At 42.3% G+C, this 16661-nt stretch overlaps 1 long non-coding RNA gene across 1 annotated transcript; it reads left to right on the top strand.

Moving 5' to 3' along the window:
- Positions 1 to 5790: 5790 nt before the first annotated feature.
- LOC143442732 (uncharacterized) lies at positions 5791 to 7530 on the top strand. Its single transcript, XR_013111162.1, has 2 exons — positions 5791 to 6262; positions 6621 to 7530. It is a non-coding gene; the product is annotated as an uncharacterized LOC143442732 (long non-coding RNA).
- Positions 7531 to 16661: the final 9131 nt, after the last annotated feature.

The raw sequence follows: 16661 nt of genomic DNA, 5'->3' as shown, positions 1-16661 counted from the left end.
AAAGCACCAATTCTAAATTCCAGATCTCCAAGCATTTCAAATTTAATATGTATGTGGAGTTGTGACTGTAGCTCAATGACAGACCACTTTCTCTAGCACGGCCATATATAATATGAGTTAACATGTATCTATGCCCACATACACACAGACTGTAGGTCCTAATGCTCTCATTCCAAACCGTGCTCTGGTGCCATGGTGGCAGCACACGCCTGAGATGCCATCACTTTGGAGACTGAGGTAAGAGCATCACTTTGGCACATTAATTCAAGACCAGCTGGGGAAGTCATCGACATGGCTCAATGGTTGCGGAGCCTGACAACTAGAGTTCGATCCCTAAATCCCATACTTGCTCTCTGAGTATATCCTTCCACTCCATGAACTTATGGCACCTTCATATGTATGTCTCCCCTACACACACACACACACACACACACACACACACACACAAATATAAACTTTTTAATGATCTATTTCTTTTCATTTTATATACATTGGTGTTTTGCTTCCATGTATGTTTGTGTAAGGGTGTCAGGTCCTCTGGAACTGGGATTACAGACAGTTGTGAGCTACCATGTAGGTGCTGAGAATTGAACCCAGGTCCTCTAGAAGAGCATCCAGTACTCTGAACCACTGAGCCATCTCTCCAGCCCTGTAAACATTTTTTTTTTTAAGGAAGAATAAATAGGCCAGGTGGTAGTGCTGCACACCTTTAATCCCTGCACTTGGGAGGCAGAGGCAGTCAGATCTTGGGGCTACACAGGAAACCTTGTCTCAAAAAAAACAGAAAACAAAAACGAAGAAGAAGAAAAAGGAGGAGGAGGAAGAAGAGGAAGAGGAGGAGGAGGAGGAATAGAAAGAGGTGTACAACTCTGGCAGATTGCATGCTTAGTGCATGTAGGGCCTTGGTCTAGTCCCTCAACTCTACAAGAAAAAAATGTAAAAGGAAAATTATTTGGTAGAGATGTATTATTTACAAAAAAAAAAAAAAAAAATCCTAAGAGAAAGAGAGGGCCTTGAGAAAGGAAAGTTGGTTATTCTTGGTTTTGGAGACAGACAGAATCTCAGCTGGTAGATCAGGCTGTTCTGGCTCCCAAAGTGATTTCCTTCCCCGGGCATCTCAAGTTCTGGGGTGACAGGATCCCCAACACCTGCCCAGCTGACAAGGGAATATTCTAAGGAAGCAAACATACAGTAGGAACTATGCAGTGTAGGAACAACATAGACTAGGGAGGACGGGAACACAGTAACTGCCAGAAGGCGGAAGCCTCAGTGAGCCCCATTAGTAAGAGGACCCTGGACTGAGGCCCACAGACTCCTGCAGGTGAGGTCCTGTTTTGACTTCTTTGGAATCCAAGTCTCTTGAAGCTCTGTGCCTTTGACATCCTCTGTGTTAATTTACAATAGTGCCAAACAAGGAAGCACCCAAGTTCTCTGCAACTCTTAAGCCCCTCCCACAAACAACACTGGGGTGCATAGCTGCTGCCACATACAAAGAATGAGGGCATCTATTTTCATACTTTCTGCCAAGTGATACATTCGAGATGATCTTCAAAGCCCAAGACAAATGGATCCCATGAAGCTTTGAACATTTATTACAAAGCACAGGGCAAAATGCTGTCTTTCGAACCCTTAAGTCTGTCAAGAGAAAGTACAAGGGAGGGGCACATGAGCAAAGTACAATTATTTTTAAAAATGTCATAGTGAAACCTATTCTTTTTAAAAAATGAAATCACTTTATTCTAGCTAACTAACACATCTAATTAACATTAGCATCACATAGCTGTCTTAAATAAACCACACAAACACATGCCCAGTCCCAAACTCAACATCACAGTCTACTTCCATACAGTTCCAATGGCATTTGGAGGCAAGTAACCTTCTACAGTTTACTATCAAATGCATTTTTAAAAAACATCAATGAATATATTTTTATGATTCCTGATACTTCTTTTTTGTTTTGTTTTGTTTTTGTTTCTTGAGACAGGGTTTCTCTGTGTAGCCCTGGCTATCCTGGAACTCACTCTGTAGACTAGGCTGGCCTCAAACTCAGAGTCCTGGCTGCCTCTGCCTCCCAAGTGCTGGGACTAAAGGCATGCACCACCACTGCCCGGACAGTTCCTGATACTTCAAAACCCAGAAAGTTGGATTTACTTATCCATCATGGAAAAAAAAAAAAAAAAAAAAAAGCTGGGCTGTGGTGGCGCACGCCTTTAATCCCAGCACTTGGGAGGCAGAGGCAGGCGGATTTCTGAGTTCAAGGCCAGCCTGGTCTACCGAGTGAGTTCCAGGACAGCCAAAGACTATACAGAGAAAAACCAAAAAAAAAAAAAAAAAAAAAAACATAGCTGAAACTAGAAAAACAAATCAGCTTTCTGACTTCACAGTCATTTTGTCATTTTGTACTATATTACATAGTATTGTATAATGATAAAATACAACTTTCTCAATTTTTGTTTTTTCATTATTTTTATAAATATTTATTTATTTATTCATTTATTATTTTGTGTCATTGTTTCTCTGTGTAGTTCTAGTTGTCCTGGAATTCATTATGTAGATACGGCTGACCCTCCTTTGGGTTTTATTTATTTAATGTATGTGTGCTCTGCTACATATGCATCTGTCTGCCTGAAGAGGGCATCAAATCTCATTACAGATGGTTGTGAGCCACCATGTGCTTGCTGGGAATTGAACTCAGGATCTTTGGAAGAATAGCCAGTACTCTTAACCTCTGAGCCATCTCACCAGCCCCACAGGCTGGCCCCAAACTCAGAAATCCAACTGCCTCTGCCTCCAGAATTGTTGGGATTAAAGGCATAAGCCACCGCCACCCAGCTAAATATTTAATTTTGATTAGTATTACATTGAACATTCACTTTCTAAAATAAGAGAAAGTGCAAATAGCAAGGTATATGGCAGGTCAGGCTCCACTTTCAGCATGAGTATACTTTGCTTTAGACAAATTTGAAGCTGTGAATTTACAGAAATAGATTACTATTTCGTCACTTTGAACAATAGCTTGTATTTTTGTAAGAGTAGTGTTTGCTTGTTTTTATTTTTAGAAAAAAAATATGTAGACCAAGCTGGCTTTAAATGAGTAGAAGTCTGTCTACCTTTAAATCTCAAATGCTAATATTAAAGCATGTGCCACCTTAGCCATCTTACATTTTGACAAAAGCAATGAACTGTTAGAAACTTGAATACTATATTTTAAGCATAGTTGAAATTTATTAAAGATATTTTAAAAATGTTTATGTATATGCATGTTTTGCCTGCATATACATAGGGGCACCATAAGTGTGCAGTACCCTTGAAGACCAGAAGAGAACAACAGATCCTTTGGAACAGGAATTCTTTGTAAATTACAGTTCTTTCTTAATAGGTATATGGATTTCAAACCCAGGTCTTCTAGGAGTAAGCAATGGTCTTAATTATTGAGCCAACTCTCCAGCCCTTAAAAATATTTTTATTAATATAGATATTAAAGATGTATCTAAGCATGAGGGTTAACTTTTTAACTCTCCTCACACAGGCTGGGCATGGTAGTGTTATTACATGCTTTTGATCCCAGCACTTTGAGGCAGTTTGAGGCCAACCTCACCCTGCAAATTCTGGGATAGCCAGGGCTACAGGAAGTCGCCCTGTCTCATAAATAAATAAATAAATAAATAAATAACTTTTTGAATACTTGTAGTTAAAATATATTAAGATCACTATGCTATATTCTGAGTACAGTTTGGAAATACATAGCCTCACTTCAAAATGCATATGATTTAAGCTCACCAATGTCAACAATGCCAAACCTGTCCTGTACAAGATTGGTCAGTGAAGCACTATTTGTAATGTTTTTTTTAAAAAAAAAACAAAACAAAAACAAAAACACTTGAATTACAGTACAGGTGCACATGATGTCACACCTAGCTTTTTATGTGAGTGTTGAGATTAGAGCTCAGATCCCTATGCTTATGTAATAAACTCTTGACCCACAAAGCCCTCTCCCCAGTCCCTACTTTAGAACTGTTAAAGAGAATGAGGTTCAATATAGTAGTACACACCTATCATCCCAGCATTTAGGAGACTGGAGCAGCAGCAGCATGATTTTAAGGCCAGCCAGGACTACATAGAAAGACTCACTGTCAAAAACCAAAACCTGCCTGGCAGTGGTGGCGCACGGCTTTAATCCCAGCACTTGGGAGGCAGAGGCAGGTGGATTTCTGAGTTCGAGGCCAGCCTGGTCTACAGAGTGAGTTCCAGGACAGCCAGGGCTATACAGAGAAACCCTGTCTTGAAAAACAAAACAAAACAAAACAAAACAAAAAAAAAAACCAAAAACAAAACAAAACCAACAACACAACATGGAAGAGGGACAACAATGAAGAGACTGCTGTGAGGAAACATACACAATGAAGTGGAAACAGGACTAATGTACACTGTGAAAATTTTAAAAAGCAAATTGAAGAGCAGCATATTGTATAATCCGCTTTAGGAGTGCGTGGGAGGTGTTTAAAGGAGATAAACAAGGTAAATAAACAAGGGCTGATGAGATGCTTGGTGGGTAAAGGCCTTGCTGCTCTGCTGGCCACCTGAATTTGATCCCTGGAACCCATGTAAAAGTGAAAGAAAAGAACCAGTTCCACAGAGTTGTCCTCTGACCTCCACAGAAGTGCTACACACACACACATCATGCACTCACACACACAATAATAAATAAATAAATAGAATTTAATTGATAAGTAAATCTTGGAGGATCATTCCCCCAAACCATTTGTATTTGTTGTCAGGAGAACCAATGTAAATAGTATAATGAAGACATTGTTTTTTTGTGATTTCTGCTTAAGGAAAGCATTTAATAGAGTCAAAAGAAAAGCTTCAGCATTAAGCTGTGTTTCAAATCTCATGTTCAGTATCATTTTAGGCTTAGCTAGAATATCAAGGAGAAATTATACTTTACCTGAATTTCTCACTGATAACTTGCAGCAAATAACCTCAGCTTTTCTTCTAGACATTGTTAGTTTTAATTGTCAGAATTGTTTCTGCCAAAAGAAATCTGAGATTCATTTTTCATAGGGAAACCACGTTTTGTAAAATGAAATGAGATTCTCATAATGAGGAGAATTGTTCCTCTGGAAGATTCTGTGCCTTTTTGTCCCCCTCCCCCTATTCTCCTTCTCCCCCTAAGCCTCTACAACCTGGGAACTGTCCAGGTATAAATTAACATTTTAAAAGACCTCAAATTGTTCTCCCAAGCAGCTCAATTATTGGTCGCTCTTTTACAACTTGGTTTGAAAAAAAAAAAAAAAAAAAACCCACATTCAAATTGGATCGCCTCCATCCCAGCTCTTCAACACACAGGTATTATGGACAAGAGGCTGCTTTTTGACTACCAACTGCCTTATTCATTTAGAATAACTTCATTCATAAGGTTCAATGGACAGCTAGTTTGTGCCCATCACAGGCATCACAAAGCACTTTGCCTACCTTGTCATTAATTCTTAAGCAGATAAGCAAACCAGGTTCTAAATGAAGGTACTCGGCCAAGATCACACAGCTAGTAAGTGGGGAGCTTGCTGGGAAATCTAACACATGGAGTAAACATGGGTGACTAACTAAACAGTTTTTTGGTTACATTCGTTCTCTTTTTAAAAGCCAATGAGTGTTCTGAGGTTGTAAAAAATAATAGCATTCCCTGCCGGGGCTTACATCCTCTCTCTCATATTTTAACTTCACTATATGCCATCATATGAAACTTCTCTAGCTATCTCTATTGATTTGCCAACAAATTTCTAGATGTTCCTTAGAACCAACGTGTAGCACCTTGATGTTACCCAGATACCACCCTCCCCTCCCATTAGTTCCCTACCCCTATCAGGAGCCTTCTTTCTTGCCCAGGTTGAGAACTCTTGTTCTGCCTCCTTTAGGGCTTTTAGGCATAGAATCAACCAGTTGTGGCTCACTTTGATCCCAACACACCCCGCAGTGACTAGCGGGCCAGGGCTGAGAGACAAGGGACAGGGGAGTTGCGAAAGAGGGAGAGGATGTGGGAGGGGGTGGAGGGGAGTGCCGGCGGTAGGGAACAAGCGACCGGCCGAGCTGCTACCTGCCCTCCTGCCTGCTCATTTCCTTTGATGGCTGCGAGGCAAGCGGAATTAGGATAAAACAGTGAGGGTAGGCAACGCTTAGGGCTGAGGGCTGATCTAGCTCTGAGGTGAGAATCTCCGTCCGGCCAGGATGAGAAGAAAGGGTCAAGTGTGAAGTGAGGATGGAGGTAGGTCCTAGGTATGGAAGAGGGTTCCAGGTCTGGAGTGATGGTGGGGAGAGGCCCATGATAGGGGACAGAGATCAAGATCTGAGGTGATGGGAAGGATTCTGAAGAGAGGGTTAGGGGAGGTCTTGGGAGGATATGTGGGTCTTAAGTGATGGTTTGGATAAGACTAGAATTGGAAAGAGGATCCAGGTCTGAGGTGGGGTGGGGATGAGGCTGGGGTGAGAGAGGAATCTAGGTCTGAGATGAGGTGGGAATGGGAGCAGAGGACTGGTGGAGTCCGCACTGGCAAACAGCAGATGGGTCTTAGTTTAGCGACTCGGGGTGCAGAGGTGGAACTGACGCTTTCCTCCCGGGGCAGGCGCCGCCGCGCCGCCCTATGGAAGTCTCCTGCCGGCCCGGTCCCGCGACTGCGCTGGAGACAACAGGGCCGGGTCACCGTCCTCCCGCGGGGGCCCAGCTCCCTGTTCCTTCCTCGAGCGAGCGGCCGATCCGCCTCTCCCGGCCTCACGTTCCTTGTGAAAGCAGACTCAGGTCGGAGGCCCTGGGCGGTGCCCGGGCTTCAGCCTTTCCAGAAGCGGCCCTTCCTGGGACTCGGACTTGAGGAGAGCACTCTCCCTGCCGCTTCCCCCAAAGCAGGTGATTATGAAGTCTTCATCAATCCGAAAGGGGCTCAAGACTGCAGGAAAACTCTCTTTAATGAGACCAGCGGGAATCTGGTTCCCACTAACTGTGGTATTGTCATTGGCCCCTCGCCAATTGTGCCCTTCATTCATTTTCCCCAATCCTTTCCAAACGGCAACTCAATTATGGGCTAAATAAAATTTTAGTTTACATTATTACGGAATCAAAGCTACTGTTCACGGAGTCCCTATGTGGTATAATGCAGCTGTATTTCCTTTACCAGGCTTTTTGTTTTCCCTGGGATCAGTTATTGCAAAATGCGGTTTATTAAGCTTTCTATGTACCCACGATGCATTAATGTCCTCTCTAATACTCTGTCCGAACTGTAAATATTCACAATGTCTTCCTAATACGATTGTAACTGTTGAATACGAAGCCAATTGCACAACTGTTCTGGGATTTCTCATCACTGTCATCCTGGGACTTCAGCTCTTGTGTTACTTCCTTGTGTTCTGGATTCTGTATTTATTTTTCTCTTTTAGTTTGGTAGAGCACACTGTTCCGCAACTTTCTGAAAAAGGGTAAGATGATTTAAAAAAAATTTAAAGATCTTAATTGTCTCAAAATATCTTTGGTTTATCACCTCACTTGATTAATGTGGTAATTTGTCAGAGTATATAATTCTTTTTGTTTGTTAGGTTTTAGTTTTTTTCAAGACAGGGTTTCTCTCTCTTTGATATTCTGAAAAGGCGGGAAGACATACCTTGATGTGCATCTTTTCATTCATTGAGCTGGATAGTCAGGCTCAGTTTAGAAACTTTTGAAGGCCGGTGGTGGTGGGCATGCCTTTAATCCCAGCACTTGGGAGGCAGAGGCAGGCGGATTTCTGAGTTCGAGGCAGCCTGGAACTCAGGGTTTCTTTGTGTAACCCTGGCAAAGTGAGGTGAGGTCCACAAAGTGAGTTCCAGGACAGCCAGGACTACACAGAGAAACCCTGTCTCGAAAAAAACAACAAACAACAAACAACAAAGAAAAAGAAACTTTTGAGTTTAGTTCTGAAAACTTTTTTGTGTTTCTTTGTCTCCCTTTACATTGTTCATTATGTTTCTATTCTAGCTTCATTTCTCTTGCTGTGATAAAAATACTCTGACAAAAGCAACTTAGTGGGGACAGGATCTGCTTTAGGTCACAGTTCCAGGTTGCATACAGTCCATTATTGTGGGGAAGTCAGGTGGCAGGAACTTGAAAACAGCTAGTTACATACATCACATCCATAGTCAAAAGCAGGGAGTAGGGGACAGGGCGAAGGAGAGAGAGAGAAATGTATGTAAGCTAACTTGCATTCAACACTCTCTCTAAATTTACACAGTCTTCAAACCCCTTGCCTAAGGAATGGTACTGCCCCCAGTGGCCTGGATCTTCACATATAATCAAGATAATCTCCCACAGGCTAACCTGATCTAGACAGTCCCTCACTGCAACTCTCTTCCCACGTGATTCTAGATTAAGTCAAGATGACAATTAAAAGTAATCATCACAGTCTCTTCACACACACACACACACACACACACACACACACACACACACACACCACCTCAGTATCGCTCCTCTGCTCTTTCTTTCTAAATTCCTGTTATTGGTATCCAGGAATGTCCAAATCATTCTATTCCTTTCCTCTCCCCTTAACCCCCTGGTCTTTTTCTACTGTCTGGAAGTATCCTTCCTGCTACATCCCTTCATTGCCTCCTCCTCAGTTTTGGCTTCCAACAATGGTATGGTAGTCAGTGCTTAGCCACCACCTCTTACAGAGTGGGAAGAAGGAAAGAAAGCCCTTGATTTGTAGCACTTGTCATTGGCATAGTGTAAATCTGTCTCTTATGTTGGTTTCAAGCTACTAAGATTATATCACATGACATTGGGAAGAGCTACATAATGGTATACCATATTAATATGTCTAACATACAGGTTAGAAGGACATAATCTCAAGAGCATATAAAATAATAAAATCATCTGAAGTGATGAGCTTTATATTTGGGTGGGGGTGGGGGTATGTGTATGACAAGGCACACATGTGGAAGTCAAAAGACAACTTTGTGGAGTTGCTTCTCTTTCTCCCTCTACACAGGTTTAGGGGATCAAACTCAGGTCGGCAGGCTTGTATGATGTGCTTTACCTAATGAGCCATCTTGATGGCTTCAAATATAATTTATTTAATCAGAATATTATAAAACCTTTTTTTTTTTTTTTTTGGTTTTTCGAGACAGGGTTTCTCAGTATAGCCCTGGCTGTCCTGGAACTCACTCTGTAGACCAGGCTGGCCTCGAACTCATAAATCCACCTGCCTCTGCTTCCCAAGTGCTGGGATTAAAGGCGTGTGCCACCACCGCTTGACTAAAACCTAATTTTTAATCATGAATTCTTTTACAACTAACTTGCAAAATTCCTGAAAATTCAACAACTGGCTCTTGCAATCTGGTATGAGCCAGCTCCTGCAATTATTGCTTCAAAATACTTGTGGCCCCTAGTATAACAGACATAAGCCAGGGTAATCTTTCAAAACCTTTCCTAATTATGCCACATACATTATGTGGGTTTACCTTTTTTTAAATTACTAATTTAAAAAATTAAATTAAAATTTAAAAAATTTCTACCTACAGAAACCATTAACAGTTAAGGTTTAATTCACAATCCATCTTTCCTGTTAATTCTTCAAACAAAGATCAATTAAGGTACCTGCTATGGGCAAAGCATAAAGCTTGACAGCACTTCCTTCCTTTCATCCCAACACTTTAAGGGGACAGATGTAGGCAGATCTCTGAGTTCAAAGTCAGCCTCATCTACAGAGAAAGTTCCAAGACAGCCAGAGCTATATAGTAAAATCCTGTCTCAAAAAATTTAAGAAAGAGAAAGAGCGCAAGAGCAAAATGCTCACAATAAAAACAAAACTAACATTTTTTCTTTTTTTCCATACATTTATTTATTATTTTTTCCCCCAAGACAGGTCTCAGTATATAGTTCTGGCTGTCCTGGAACTCACTATGTAGACTAGGTTAGCTTTGAACTCACGAAGCTCCTCCTGCTTCTGCCTCCCTAGTGAAGTGGAAGAAATAAAAGACAAGGACAAATAGTACAATTAAATGTGATAAGTAAATAAAGAGGATGCACAAAAGTCTCGTTGCAGCCCAGGCAAAATGTTGAGGCCCGGGCCGACCCACGTTTGGGCGGCCACTGTATCCCGGCCCAAGCTGCTGCTCCAGTCTGTGGGTCAAGGTTCCAGCAAGAGCGAGGGTGACAGCAGATTCTACCTAATGTCAGAGATTCGTCTCTGATGATCCCTCTATATTCTCTGATCTCTGGTTCTGTCTTCTATAGTCTCCCTAATGTCTTCTATCGTCTCAATTCTGATCTGTTCTGTCTCTGCCTTTTATATGTCTCACTTCTAAGCCACGCCTCTAAGTTACACCTTTAATCATGCCCTTAGGTCTTCTCTCTAACTCTGATCTCTATAATCTCACACACCTTTAATCTCAAGGTATCTAAACCAAGATTATCAGAGTGTTCTCAGCTGTTGTAGGCTATTGTAATTCAAATCTCATGTCAGGGTATATGGCTCAAGATGGCTGCAAAGCTGATAGCCGCTTTCTGCTAAAAGTCGGCACCCAACAAAGTCTTATAAGAAACACCTCACAAACTCCTCATTTAGCCCGGAGGAATTTGCCAAGAAAATATTTAGCATGTATTTTATTGTTGTTGGATTGTTTTTGTTTTTGTTTGTTTGTTTGTTTTTGAGACAGGGTTTCTTTGTGTAACCCTGGCTGTCCTAGAACTCTCTATCTGTGTGTGTGTAGACCAGTCTGGCCTCAAACTCACAGAGACCTGCCTGCTTCTGGCTCCTGAGTATTCAGATTAAAGGCGTGAGCCACCACTGCCCAGGTTGTTTGTGGAAAGCTTCTGCTGCGCCCTAAAGATGGTGCCTACTGCCTTAGCCCTCTTGGGGGAAGAAGTCCTTATTTGGTGAGGAGGTTGCACCTTGCCGGTAGCCTGATCTTTCGTCATGAGTGTGAACCTATGGTGGAGCAAAACGTAGTATGGGCTGATGGGCAGTCCACTGGAGGCTACTTAAGCTGCACTCACGGGAGGCACACCCCTTGATCTTGTAACTGAAAGGCAATTCCTGAGTAAAACTGTCTCTGGAAGGAACTGGTGTGCTAGTCTTTCTTCCCTGCTGGTCAGGGTGGTTGGCGCGGCACAGTTGTTGTTAAAGGCAGGCTCTCACTATATAGCCCTGCCTGGCTTTGAACTAGCAGTGAACCTCCTGTCTCAGCTTCCTGGGATTACAGGTGTGTACCACCATACCAAATCTTCATCTCAGTAGAAGCAGTAAGCTCTCTTTGTTGCCCAGATTGTCCTCAAACTCCAGGGCTCAAACCATCCTGCTAGGCCAGTCACCCAAGCAGCTCAGACCCTCAATGCTCCCAGTCCTGGTTCTTCAGGGAACTATTGGTCAGCTGCCTTATTTGTCTCGGGGTGGGGGTGGGGGTGGGGGTGGGGGTGGGGGAGGGGGTGGGGGTGGAAAGCGTAGATTGAGCAGGACCTCACTCTGTCTCAAGCTGGCATCCTACACCTCATCACATCTCTCTCTCTCTCTCTCTCTCTCTCTCTCTCTTTTTTTTTTTTTTCTTTTTCAAGATAGGGTTTCTCTGTGTAGCCCTGGCTGTCCTGGAACTCACTCTGTAGACCAGGCTGGCCTCAAACTCAGAAATCCGCCTGCCTCTGCCTCCCAAGTGCTGGGATTAAAGGCGTGCGCCACCACCGCCCGGCATCACGTCTCTTTTTGCTGTTAAGTTTTTTTTTTTAAATTGTTTTCTCTATATGATTGTTTCACCCTTATGTATGTATGCATACCATGTGCATTTCTGGTCAGAAGAGAGCACTGGATCCTCTGGAGCTGGAGTTACAGGTGGTTGTGAGCCATCTTGTGAGAGATAGCAATCTAACCTGGACCTCTGAAAGAGCAGCAAGTGGTCTAAACTCCTTAACCATTTCCCAGCCTCTCGCTTTAGGCTCTCTGATGCTGGGATTCTGCCATGAATGAATGCACCTGGTAACTTCTCTTTTTCCTTCTGGTACTGAGAATTGAACCCAGAGACTTAAAGAAAATAGGCAAGTATTCTATCACTGAGACACACCATTCACGAGAGGGGCTGAGGGTGTTGACAAAAATGTTCAGTAGAATTGGTGAAAGTGTTTAGCTTTAAAGATACACAGATGCTACCAGACACTTTCATTAGCTAACGAAGAAACAAATACGGGCATTTTGGGCAATTCATTCAATCCGGGAAAATTGAGAGAGATTTTCACTTCATAGATTCAGATTACAGTGATAAAGTCATAGAACTTTACATTTTGGGGCATGAAACATTTCAAGTACATGGGGAAAAAAGTATAGAGAATGTTTGTGAAATCATGTGAGGCCGGGCGGTGGTGGCACACGCCTTTAATCCCAGCACTTGGGAGGCAGAGACAGGCAGATTTCTGAGTTCGAGCCAGCCTGGTCTACAGAGTGAGTTCCAGGACAGCCAGGACTACACAGAGAAACCCTGTCTGGAAAAACAAAAAAACAAAACAAAACAAAAAAAAAAAAAAGTGAGAGTAGTATGGAGAATGGGAACGTGGGCAAAAACAGATAGAGAAAGGTTAATAAGCACTCTGAGTTTTCAAGGCCTTTGTCTGAAAAATGAGGGTAATTCATTTACAACAAGGTCTCATGACGGAACCCTAGCTAGCCTGGGATGCTCAAGTAACCAGGCTAATGTCAAACTTTGGTCAGTTCTGCCTCTGCCTCCCAAGGGCTCCCTTTACAGACATGCATCATATTTGGCTTTATCTTAAAGTTCTTTTCCTTTTTGGAATGGGGTCTTATGGACCCTATACTGGTCTCCAATGCCTCATATAGTTGAGGATGATTGTGAACTGCTCCTGTGCTCATTTCTCAAGTACCAGAACTACTCAGTATGTCACCACACCTATTTACGAAACGCTCACTGGGAAATGAACCCAAGACCCTACTAGTGACAGGCAAGCAGCAGCATCCCCAGCTCTCTTAAGTATTTCTTGACACAAGAGTCAGTAGCTGGGCTCTTAAGAAAGTCTTCATGAGGGCTGGAGAAATGGCTCAGTGGTTAAGAGCACCAGCTGCTCTTCCAAAGGTCCTGAGTTCAATTCGTGGTAGCTCACAACCATCTGAATGGCATCAGATCCCATTCTCTTCTGGTGTGTCTGAAGACAGCTCCAGTGTACTTATATAAATAAATAAATAAATAAATAAATAAATAAATCTTTAAAAAGAAAGAAAGACTCAGACTCATGACTCAGAGCTTTCTCAGCTATTTGTTTTGTGCTATATACTCTCTCTCTTTAAAAAAAAAAAATGCTTCAAGCATCAGGAAACACTGAGCTCATGACATAACAAATTCCCCAATTCTGTTTGGGAGTTTTATAGTGAATTCATCCTCTCTCTGTGTGTGGCTCTGTTTCTGTCTTCTGCTTTTCAAATATTTAACCAAAAAGCAAAGACTTCTAAGACAACAAAAACTTGCTGGTTAAGGAGGGGAAAAGGAACTCAGCTTCAGTTAATAGCATGACCAATTCGGTCAGTCCCAGCACTCTGGGAGTTTGAGTCAGAGGCTGGTTGGTGTATCCTTTTGAGTTCAAAGCCAGCCTGGTCTACAGAGTGAGTTCCAGGACAGCCAGGGCTACACAGAGAAACCCTGTCTCAAAAAACAACAAACAAACAAATAAAAAGATTCCTAAAAATAGAATGTTCATGTTACAATTTACAGCACTCACAGTGAACCGAATGAAGTCTTTTATGATGTAGACTTATCTGCAGGGAGAAAGTCTTCTGCCTAGAGTGACTCCCATTAACCCTGAGGCACAACTAATAGGTCTTCAAGCCTTTTACTAGTCCCATTGTCTCTCTCACCAGCACTTGCAACAAAGGGTATTGTGGAAAATTCGCCAGCATTTGCCGGTCATTTCTCTCCGATCTAACACTTAAAGGTCCTAAAGAAAAGAAATTTTCACTAAAATATAGTGGTAAATACATGTTAATGGCACCAGTTGGGGCCCATTTCAGTAAGTACAGAAGAAAGAGAGATTGAAGAGAAAAGTCATTCCTTAAAAAACAGGTTCAGCAGGTAAAGATGCTTGACACACATTCCTAATGACCTCATCCTGATCCCTGGAATCCATGTAAGGTAAAAAGAGAGTTCTGACTCCACAAAGTTGTCCTCTGACCTCCACATGCATGTCCCAGCTTGTGCATGTCCCTGCCTCCATCCCAAGCACACATACACACACAGCAATAATACAATAACAATTTCAAAGTGTGTGGCAGTGTGTACCTTTAATCCCAGCGCTTGGAGGCAAGAGGCAAGCAGATCTCTGTAAATTCAAAGGCAGCATGATCTACAGCTGGTTTCAGGCCAGTACACTGAGATCCTGTTTAAAACAAGCCACTAGAAGCCCATAGCACCAGCAGGATGAGCCAGTATTATGGCCTTCAAACTTCCAAAAATCTCTGTACTCACCAATAGCAGAAGGAGCGTGATAAACAATAATACAAGAAAGCTACTTGGGGCACAGTCCTGAAGGGTGGATTGGTTTCACAGGCTTCTTATGCAGTGGGAACTAGCTAGAAAGAGTAGGGATTGAAGCCAAACAGTCAAATTCTGCTATCAGGAAGTATACAAGAGTCTGGCGGGTTTAAACAAATAAACAACAAACCAGGCAACTTTAATCCCAGCACTTGGGAGGCAGAGGCAGGAGGGATTCTGAGTTAGAGGGCCAGCCTGGTCTACAGAGTGAGTTCCAGGACAGCCAAGGCTACAGAGAGAAACCCTGTCTCAAAAAGACAAGACAAATAAACAAAACAACAAAAAAAGAAAGAAAGAAAGAAAGCAAGAAAGCAAGCTTCAGGATAATTTTTGAGTTTTAGATTTACTTATTTTTATGTTTTGTGTGTGTGTGTGTGTGTGTGTGTGTGTGTGTGTGTGTTTGCCTGTGGTAGGCATGTATGCAGTGCCATCAGAGGCCACAAAAATGCATTGGATCCCCTGGAACTGGAGTTATAAAAGGTTTTGAGCGACTATCTGGGTGCTAGGAACCAAACCCTAGTTCTCTGTAAGGGCATTGTAGACTAAATGTTTTTGATGTTTTTCTGCACTGTGTAATATTTCCCTAGTGTTATTCAAATGCTGATCTCTCTGCCCTCCCTCACATCTTGTTTCAATCCAGGCACAACATTGTAATGCTTATACCAAGAATCTCCTGTCTCAAGTCTGTGTGAACAATTCTTACCATTTATTCTCTGCCTTGTCCATAAATGCTGATCACCAATGCTGGGCAGAAGAGAAAATAGGGTGAGACGAGAGAGAGAGAGAGAGAGAGAGAGAGAGAGAGAGAGAGAGAGAGAGAGAGAGAGAGAGAGTGGAGGAAGAGGAGAGGGTCTGAGAAGACACCATGAGAAAAAAAAATCTGAAGCTCAAAGAGTCAGATCAATAATAATATGCAAGTATTTGGGATGATGGAAGGCAACCAGATTATTTTAGGGAGTTATTATAAATCATTTATGTACCCAGTATTGGGGTGTGGCTTGAAATAAATCTCGTTTCTTTGTGTGGTTATTGGGGACTAGTAAGGGTAAAGAAGTACAGCCACTGGATTAATCTACTACTCATATTTATATTAAAATAAGCCATTTTACAGAGCAGCTGGGTTTTTACCTACTGAGCCATCTCTCCAGCCTGGAAAAATCACAGTTTTTGTGCCCAGTGCCGGCTGCTCAAACTTCATTGAGGAAAATGACGTTCTAGTTGCTGGATTTGGCAAAAAGGTAATATAATAGGTAATATTTCTAGAATCTGTTTTAATGGTTTTTTTTTTAGTAGTCAATATGTTTCTTATGCTTCTGGACAAGCAGGGGGACCTGAGTTTGATCCTCAGCACCCATGTAAAAAGCAGGCACAGAGCCAGGCGGTGGCACATGCCTTTAATCTCTGCTGCCAGGCAGAGGCAGGCAGATTTCTGTGAGTTTGAGGCCATTCTGGTATACAGAGATAATTTCAAGATATCCAGGGCTACACAGAGAAAGCCTGCCTTGAATTGCACCACTATATCCCCCACCCCCCACCCCAGAAAAAAGCAAACACAGCGGCACACACATGTCATGCCAGAGACAGGAGAATACTAGGGACTTGCTAGCTAGTAGTCATTTGCTCTATTTACAGTTCCCCTCTGAGAGAAAATGTTACAGAGTTCTGAATTCTATTGTTAAACACTTTAATAATCTCAAGAGATCTCTTTCTGGGCATACAGCAGCAACATATAGACCCTATATTGTTCTTGCAAAAGTAGATGTTAAATCATTTAATACTCTTTTCAGGATACTTAACTCAGCTCAACTGTGAGGGTAGCAGCTTGCTTGCTGTTTATATTATTATTATTATTATTATTATTATTATTATTATTACTATTATTATACTTTATTTTTTTTCAAGACAGGGTTTCTCTGTTGTCCTGGCCTTCCTGGAACTTGCTCTGTAGACCAGGTCTACAGACTCAAACTCAGAGATCTTTCTGCCTCTGCCTCTGGAGTGCTGGCATTAAAAGCATAGGTCACCACTGGGTGTCTTCTTCCTCCTCCTTCTCTTCCTCTCCTTCCTCCTCTCCTTCTTCCTCTTCTTCCTCTTCCTCCTCTTCTTCCTCCTCCTCCTCA

Source organism: Arvicanthis niloticus, chromosome 6 (assembly GCF_011762505.2).
Source record: "Arvicanthis niloticus isolate mArvNil1 chromosome 6, mArvNil1.pat.X, whole genome shotgun sequence".
In the NCBI taxonomy this organism is placed as follows: Eukaryota; Metazoa; Chordata; class Mammalia; order Rodentia; family Muridae; genus Arvicanthis; species Arvicanthis niloticus.
Note: the sequence above shows the minus strand (reverse complement) of the source record. Positions and strands in the feature narration are given on the sequence as shown.